The following is a 9,556-nucleotide window of genomic DNA, read 5'->3' as shown; positions in this document are numbered from 1 at the left end:
CACACACACACACACACACACACACACACACACACACACACACACACTGAATCAGGCTGCAGTCATGAGATTCCTTCTCAAACAAAGGCATTCTGGCATTTTGTCAGGGTTAAACTAGAATCTCTAACAAAGGTGTCCCTGCCCTGGAGTTAAAACCTTCTTTCAGGTGTCCTGCCTGTGTTCTCCCATTCACACAGACTAGGACAGGCTGACAAACCCTGTCCATGGACAAAGAGCTCAACTCATCACCTCAAGTGGTCTTACCTGGGAACATTTGCATTTGCTGTTCCCTCTGCTTGGTATGTTCTTTACCTAATATTCACATGGCTTTCTTCTTTCTCCCTTTTTGGCCTCTGTTCTAAATGCCATCTTTTTTTTTTTAAGATTTATTTATTTATTTATGTATTTGACAGAGAGAGAGAGACAGCAAGAGCAGGAACACAAGCAGGGGGAGTGGGAGAGGGAGAAGCAGGCTTCCCGCGGAGCAGGGAGCCCGATGCGGGACTCGATCCCAGGACCCTGGGATCATGACCTGAGCCGAAGGCAGACGCTTAAGGACTGAGCCACCCAGGCGCCCCCTAAATGTCATCTTAAAGCCTTTCATGACCAACCTCTAAAACAGTTACATATCTTTCTCCATTCACAGCATTCTCTATCCCCCTTACTCTGCTTTATTTTCACTGCCTGACATATTATTTTTATTTGTTTACCTGGTAGCTCCCCTTACTGAAATATAAACTTCATGATTTCAGAGACTTGGTTGTGTTCACCACTGACTTCCCAGTGTTTATGAGAGGTATCTGGCATTTAGTAGGCATTCAACAAATATTTATTGAATGTATGAATAAATGAACTCAAGAATATGACAAGAAAACCCAAAATGTCGGCTGTTGAGCAGGTGAAGCAAGAGGCCTAAAGCAAGAGTAGGAATTCACAGGGCCCTAAGAATAGTGTCTTCATGAAAAGTGGAGTGCATTAAACATACAGCATTAAAACAAAAAAAAACAAAACCATATAGCATTAAAAAAAGCAACTGGAAGCTCTTAATAGTTTGAAGGCATATGGTTTTTCTGCCTACCAGGTGAAGCAAAAGCATTTAGAATGTCCAGAAATAAAGAGATACATGAAAGAACATCATATCCCAAATATGAACCAAAACAAAATGTATCATGAGTTTGAGCAATAAAGAAAATGAAATGAAAGAGACTGTATTGGATTTTCATGCTTAGAATATTCAGCCTCCAGTAGCACAGGTTTAATGTCATCAAATTGCTGACTCTCATTTCCTCCTGACTGTGTGACCCAGATCTCCAGGGCAAGGAGGACTTTCTAAGTAGTAGCTGAGCAGATTGTTTCATTCCCAGGCCAAACTATAGAGCCCCAGTGGAGGCATCTCTGTCTTTCCTTTATCTATAGCTTTTTTAAGAACTGCATTGCCAGTACATAGTCAACTAGCCACATGTGGCTTTTAAATGTAAATGGAATTAAAATTACATAAAGAAATATTTCTTTCCTAGTTGTAGTAGGCACATTTCAAGTGCTTAGGAGCCACATGTGGCTAATGACTACTGTTGAACGAATGAATAAAATTGAACATTGAAGAAATAAAACACTTTAATCATCACAGAAACTCCCACTGTTCTAACAAATGATGGAAACCAGTAGAGAAAATGAGTCAAAGAAGACAGGCAATTTTGCATCTTTTTTTCTATTTTTTTAAAGATTTATTTATTATTTACTTTGAGAGAGTGAGAATGAGAGAGAGAGAGAGAGTACATGAGAGGGGGGAGGGTCAGAGGGAGAAGCAGACTCCCTGCTGAGCAGGGAGTCCGATGCGGGACTCGACCCCGGGACTCCAGGATCATGACCTGAGCCGAAGGCAGTCGCTTAACCAACTGAGCCACCCAGGCGCCCTGCATCTTTTTTCTAGTATTCACATGTTTCTTCTAGTATTTCTTCTAGTATTTACATGTTCTTGGAGAAGCAACAAGTCTGCAGTTGCCAATAATTTCTCAGGCAAGAAGGCATGATTTTACACGTTTAAATAAAACCACAAACTTGTCTCCCCTTTGTTTCACACCACTCAAATTCCTGCCAGGAATCCAGGCCCATATTTCTGGTTGCTTCCTTTGTGGCATCATTTTAATATGACTAGGAAATAACTCTCTGTCTCTGTTCTCTTTTTGGTGGTAACCCTTAATAATACTAAGACATCTGGATGTCCTCCCAAGTGTTTTTTTTTTAATTTTTTTATTTATTATGTTATGTTATTCACTATACATTACATCATTAGTTTTTGTCCCAAGTGTCTTCATGAAACAGCATGCTTCTGTAATCAAAACTATGTAAAGCATATATTTTCTGTTACCTGTTGTTCCTGCTGCCTTGTATTTTCCTTTTTGAATTTTGGAAGAACCATGTTCTTCTTCAGAATGATAGATTTAGTTATTCCTAAAACACAATTGGAATTTGAAAACTGTCGTTTGATTATCTACTTTATTTCCCATCAGGATTACATTTATTTCTCTATGAGAAATCATAATATTTGGTTCTATATTGAATAACATTTGCAAAACCATAATTTTATAAATGCAGCTTATTGATTTTTTAAAAAATTCAAACCAGAGGGAAAACATCGAATATGACTGCAATTATAAAAGGGAATGTACAGTCAGGTTGGTAGCTTGAAATTAGTCACAGAAACAGGCAAATGCTACAAATCAGCTCCTCCCACCATGAGTCAGTTTAGCTGTAAACCATTGTGTATGAGGTTCGGCAAATATATAACTTAGTTATTTAAATGGTAGGTGTTGAGGAATAATCTACATGATATAGAGCTAAAAATAAAACCAAGAGAATTCAGTAATCATATAAATATAAATCATATAAAAGTTCACAGGCAAGTTTATACATAGTATTTAAAGCTGATACATTGAAAAAACACAGATTTCAGTATATTGTTTAGAATAACCATACTAAGAGCAGGTTTGGGGAGAGGAAGACATTTAATATTGCTTTACACTGTTTGAACTTTTACTATGTACCTATGCTACTTTAATAAATGTAAAATTTCCAAAATAAAATACATATAAACTGCCATATTGACCTTGTTCCTCCAAACCTTCCATATACATGATTTGTTATTGAACTTAAACTATTAGAGGAAAATAAATAAAGTAAAAGCATTTATTAGGCACATACCATGTGAACTATCCTAGGAGTTTCTACATTTGCCAATTCCTGATCTGTTAAATCCCCCCTAATATCCCTGTGAAATAGGTACCACACAGGAGTACTCTTAGAATATTGCAGCCTGAAGCAAGAAGGGGTATATTGGGGGCAGATACTTTGAAACAGTCCCTACAATGTTGGGGATAGCCAATATAATCTGTCTATAAAACCAACTTTGATAGTGATATCAAGTTTGAAACTACATTTCTTACTGAAGATTCCTTCATTTTTGTTAAAGAATAAAGACTGTGAAATGGGGGACAGAAGGGGAACATATATCATTCTTTGATCGGGCTTGCTTGCTTGGCCGCAGGTGGGCAAGCAGATTGACCTGTCCATCCAAACTGAGGAATTCCTCACTTCTTCACTTTTTGTTTATGACTTCATTTCTTCATCCTTGGCAAGAGCAGAAAGTAAATCATGGCATTTCTTGGCTGAAAGGCAGAGTGAAACAGCTGTGACCCTTGAGAAATTGTTTATTTTACTGCCTCCCGATACACACTCAGTCACTTTTGTTGGACATGCTTGATGGCTTTTGTTCATACAGTTGCCTGTTCCGTCTGCTCCACCACTTGATGAAGAGGCAGGAGAGTTGCTGCCTTAAGCCACATTTATTAGTTCATTCACTAAACATTTATGACCACCTACTATCTGCCAGATACTGAGATGGTTACAAATAGGAACAAATAGGTACCCTACCCTTAAGGTGCTAATAGTCTAGTAAGGGAAGACAGACGTGAATAAGAATCATTACACAACGAGGGTAAGTACTAGAAGAGGTATGAACAAAATAACATGGGAACACAGAAAAGAGAAAGAATAATTCTGCACAGGAGAAAGGTGGAGAAAGGCAAATACAGGAATGTTTGCAGACACAGTGATATTTCAACTGTACCCTTGTGGTAGGCAATGGCCAGAATGGTAGAAGTCTTCATGACACAATAGGAAATAAAACCCAGAAATCAACAACTGTGGCACAGTTACAGGCCATAAAGGGCAGTAGGCTGAATGGATATAGTGATACACCACCCAAAGCACTTTAGGACCCCTTTAGGACCAAAGCACTCCAGCTGCCAGCAGCGTTCCTGCTGAAAGGCTCCAAGTAGATTCTTTTGTAGTCTGGCCTAGCTCAACACTTTAGGATAGATAAGAATTTCTCAGGAAGAGGGAGAAAGGTCATGCAGGGAACAACACGTGTGATGCATGGGAGAATGTATTTGGAGAAGTTCTGGGGCATTTAGGGCACAGATGTTCCAGTGAGCCTTAGATCCTGCAACTGCACTCAGGGTTTCCTTATGGCCTAATTACCTCCTTTGTTTCTAGCTTTAACCAAGCCCAGATTGGACACTAGAATAGTGAGCTCATCTCATGCAAGGCTTTTCATTTTATGCTCAGGTGTTGGGATGTTATCTCCAAAGCAGTGGGGCGATATTGGAGGCCTGTTTTGGTGGGAAGCAACATGATCAGGTTTGTGGTTGTAAGGTAAAATGGTTGCAGTGTGTAAACAGGATTTTGAAGGAAAACAACTTTAAAAAACAGTTATGTTCAGTTAGTGTTGACCTTGAGCTCCATAACTGTTCAGAGGTTAACAATTAGAGAAGGCAGCAATAGTTCTGAAGACAAGGTACCCTTGATCATGGCTGTAAAAACCTGGATTCCTATTGCCTGGGTTGGAATCTCGGGTCTGCCACTTACTTGCAATGTATATTCAAACAAATTCTATGAACTATGTTTGCATTTTTCTCATCTACACTAACGATACCTATCTCATGGAGTTACCATGAGGATAAAGTGCATTAATATATGGAAAGCCCTTCGAAGAATGCCTGGCATAGAGTAAATGTTTAATAACACTAGTTATTATTAGCTCAGCAGTTTCCTCAAATGTTTTATGGTAAGGAGAGCTACTTTTCATTTATCAGAGCCCTGGGATCTCAAGAAACAGTGAGAAAGGAATGTATTTATTAAAGTTGCTGATTAGAGTTGGAAAAGATGCACTGCTACCAGGGACTTCACCCCTGCCCCAGCCCCCAGGAACAACTTTCTCCTCTCCATTTCCCAGGCAGAATGGCAAGCTGGGCAGGGGACTCCCATATGCTTAGAACTGAAAGGGGCACCCATAGTCACCTTGGTAAATCATCCATTGAAGTTTGGGTTCCTACTACAGCCTGCCTCACCCTTTGGTTCTAGCATCAGGCTTGACTTTCTGGAGTCATGGGAAACTCACACCATCCCCATCCTCACAGAGCCCACAGTCTACTGGAAAGCACAGCCATAAATGAACAACTACATATACATATATAATAGCACAGTAAATGGTATAAAGCAGACTTAAGGATGGGATGGGAGTGAAGAGGAAGGAAGGACAAATTTACCCTGGGGCAAGCAGGCAAAATTTCACCAAGACAATTACATCTGTGATGCATCTTTACAGGATGAAGTTTTTCTTGCTAGGCAAAGAAGCTGGGGAAATGCATTTGATGCAGAAGGAACAGCCAACAAAGACATATAGTTTGGAAATAGCCCAGCCTGTTTGCAAAATCTTAACAGCCAAGACACAGACTGAGGAGTAATAGGGGCAGAATAGTAAGGAAGGACAGACGTTTAGGCAGAGGAAGTGGGTTAAAAATCCTTCAAATCAGTGCTTACCTCTTTATAACTATCCTGAAGGAAGGGCCTTTGAAGACTCCTAAGAAGAGAAACATAATCAAATTGGTGGTTTAGAAAAATCTTTGTGGTGTTATATGGGTGAAAGAGGGCAGGACTATTGCAAAGCCTCCTGGACATAAAGAGGAAGTGAAGCTTTTACGAGATGCAAAATTTAAAACCACAGTGATAACACAAATATTATCTTAGTTTTTAAATGCAAAATCCAAGGTATAATGTAGTTAAATGCTTTCCTTGGGGTTGTGCATATAATCGAGGAACATTTTATTAATGGATTTTCTGTTTATATTTTGTTTATGTTGGCTTCATCCAGAGCATTATTTTACTGACATGCAAGTTCAGAAGATATGCTTGCTTTTTAACCCAAAACAAATAGAAAAGTAGAAAGATCAAGCTAAGAAAACTGTTTTTTTTTTCTTATTTTAGTGTGAATGTCTGGAAAAGCAAAGTGTATATTGTCTGAAAAGAATTGCTCTATCAATCTCTACAAATGTTTCCATTCCTGTGAAAAATCAGTGTCCATTACTCAACATATGTGCCCATCAATCTCTACTAATTTGAGCTGAGGATTAGTCTGATAAAATTTCCCAAATGAATAACAAGAACTAAAATGTCACTTCCTAAACTGAGAATTTTATTTCACAAAGGTAACTTTAAAGCACAAGTTTAGAATTAGAAATAAAACAAAAACTTTATGAGAATGCAATATATTTTGGAAGTCAAATGTGTTGTGTTTCACAGATTATTTTTCCCTAAAGTTGTTAGGTATTGAGATAAAATTTAGTGCTTTTCTGTTAAAAATGATTATAGGTTTACATTAAAACCCTGACAAAGTATAAAGGAGAAAATAAAAATTATTCATAAAGCCAAGAATCAGAAATAACTATTGTAAATATTTCATACTCCTTTCCGTGCACACATGTATATAATTATATATTTATCACCTATTTCTATTCATTTAAATTATGCAATGAGCATTTTCCTATAATATTCAATGTTATTTGAAAATAATATTTTAATAGCTATATAATATTGTACCAGAAGGCTATTCCATAAATTATGCAATGATTAACTTACAATTAGGCATTTAATTGTTTCTAATTTTCTATATTTTAAGAACTCTGCAATGTTCATCCTTGTACATGAATCAGTCTTCACATCTCCACATCTCTGGTGACTTTCTAAGAGTAGACTCCTGGAACTAAAATTGTTAGGTTCAAGTGTAAGTAATATTTTTAAAGCTTTTGCCAGTTATTGTCCAGTTGCCCTTTGGGCAGGTGTTACTAATATGCAGTTGTACCAGAAGTTTATATTGACAGACAAAACATGATACATAATTAATAATTACTTTTCCTTATTAAATGTGAAGTGGGGATGTTTTCATGGTGCTTATTGCACAACTATTTTCTGTGATTTGTTTCTCTGTGTCTTATTACCACTTTTCTACCGGAGTATTGGTCTTCTTCATCTTCCTCTTTTGAATTAAGGGAGGAAGAGATTTTCTTTGTATCATAGATATTTGGGGATGCTCAGAAATGCCCCATTGGAAGAATCTGGGCTTTCTTTTTACTTTGCAAGCTGGTTAGGCTATTGAGTCTGGACTCTAGTTCATGTTGCTTGTGGGAACCTGTTAAGGACACCGGGGTTAAGATCAAGACCACAAAGTTCATAATTATATTCTGCTCATGCTTTAGCTTCTTTAGTCTTTTTGTCATATTTTTGCAAAACTGAGGATTTGATGCTATGCTGATTTTAAATGTTGAATTCAAAAACACAAAATTAAATCTATCAGGAATTTAGGAAAATTAAATATACCTCAAACAGCACTTTACGATAGAGCCCATAACTTATGGTAGTTACTCAATGATTTTAAAAAATGTAATGTGCCTTTCATTCCCAAAGTACTGGTTTGTAGCTAATCTTAAAAATGTTGAAGACAGAAAAAGATGGCAAGAAATGGAAGTAGAAATGACAGACTGAAGTATTATATAAGGCATTATGCCCAACACTGACAGAAATTACCAGAGGACATTCTCGAATATCACTTTGTTGAAAGAGATGTTGAATATTTTCTTTTGTAGGTTCTAAATTAAATGACTAATTTTTTAAAAGTCTATGCATTACTTTGTTCCTAACACATAACAGAGAAATTTAGTTTTAACCCTGAATAAAACTGACTCTCCTTATTTATAAGACCTAGTCCTGCCGCATGAGAAGACTAGCTATTCCTGTCAGTGATACCACAAAGCTCCTGGGCTTATTGGGTGAGTCTTGGCACACTCAGCACTTCAGTGGGGTGGTCAGCGTGGGTATTGAGGGCACACACTTGTGAAGAATCACAGCTTGCCATTGCTCATTCCTAGAAATGGCACATAGGTATCCTGGATGCACTCCTCCTTGAAGTTGAATAGGAATGCATATAGGAGCTACCTTCTGTGCAAAATGAAATGACAACGTTTGAGTCTGTCCCAAAAGCACAAATGCATGGAGAACCTGAGGGAACCTGAAATTTGGGAAAACTCTATTTAGAACTGAAGTAGCTTGGAAGAAAATTGCTGACACCAAATTTAGACTGTTTATTCCTTCTTTAGATCTTTGGCAGCAAAAATGTGCACCGTGCCATGGTCACTAAATACACAGATGAGGGAAGCATCCTGACTGAAGTAAATGAAATAAATGTTTGCTGCTTGTGATCCTCCTCATGGTTCCTGGATTCAATGCCCTGATGAAATAGCAAATATTTTTCTAAGAGTCCCTTTTTCAGATTGCAGTTTGTGCTCCCTACAGGTTGACAGCAATGCAGTTCAGGGTGCCCTTCTGTGCGAGAATGTCCACAGGCAGCTTCTTGGTGCTGGCCAAGTCCACAAGCTGCACATGCCTAGTTGCATGTCAACAGACCAAGAAAGAATTGCTACTATCATGATACAAGCCACAAAGAGTTAGGCAGGTTACAGCAGGTTTCAAAGACATGCAACTGATAGGGATTGTGTGTACATGTGTGTACATGTAAACACCTTAATTATAGGGTCCAAGATGACCATGATTCGATTTTCAGTGTGACCTCTTTGACTTCTGTAGAAAATTTTCATTTATTTTTAAAAAGATTTATTTATTTTTAGAGAAAGAGAGAGCACACATGTGTGGGGGGAGCATGATCCTGAGATCATGACCTGAGCCAAAATCAAGACTAAGCCACCCAGGTGCCCCACAAATTTTATTTTAATAAATCTTTTTTAGATTATTCAAGTTATCATTTTATTGGAAGAGTATTTTGGATTTTTTTCTACCAACAACTAAATCTAAAGAGTTGCAGCGAAATGCTGCTTGGGGAGACCTGGGGGTGGGGTCAGGCCGCCGTGGTGCCAGAAATGCATGCACACCAGGGAGCCCTCTGGACACCCAGTCCATCCACTTGGCAATGCAATGAGTGGGACAGGGCTTATGCTTTTTATTACTATTGCTTTTACTTTGTATATCAGATAACAAAATGTTATTGACATGTTACATTTTTTTGAAGGATGATTTGGTCCAATGAGACTTTTGGCATATTATTAGAATGATCATAGAGTTCACCTGAAAGAACAATTGTTTGAGACTAGTGAGGAAAATACTGAAAAGAGGAAACAGTGGGATATGGCTCTGCACAATTAAAAAAAAA

The 9,556-nt window shown here is 37.9% G+C and overlaps 1 pseudogene; it reads right to left on the bottom strand.

Moving 5' to 3' along the window:
• Positions 1–8,234: 8,234 nt before the first annotated feature.
• On the bottom strand, positions 8,235–9,306 carry LOC112836361 (WD repeat domain phosphoinositide-interacting protein 3 pseudogene; annotated as a pseudogene).
• Positions 9,307–9,556: the final 250 nt, after the last annotated feature.

Source organism: Callorhinus ursinus, unplaced genomic scaffold (assembly GCF_003265705.2).
Source record: "Callorhinus ursinus isolate GAN/ISIS: 27379988/994484 unplaced genomic scaffold, GSC_fseal_2.0 scaffold24, whole genome shotgun sequence".
NCBI lineage: Eukaryota > Metazoa > Chordata > Mammalia > Carnivora > Otariidae > Callorhinus > Callorhinus ursinus.
The sequence above is the reverse complement of the archived record's forward strand: the minus strand, read 5'-3'. Positions and strand labels throughout refer to the sequence as shown.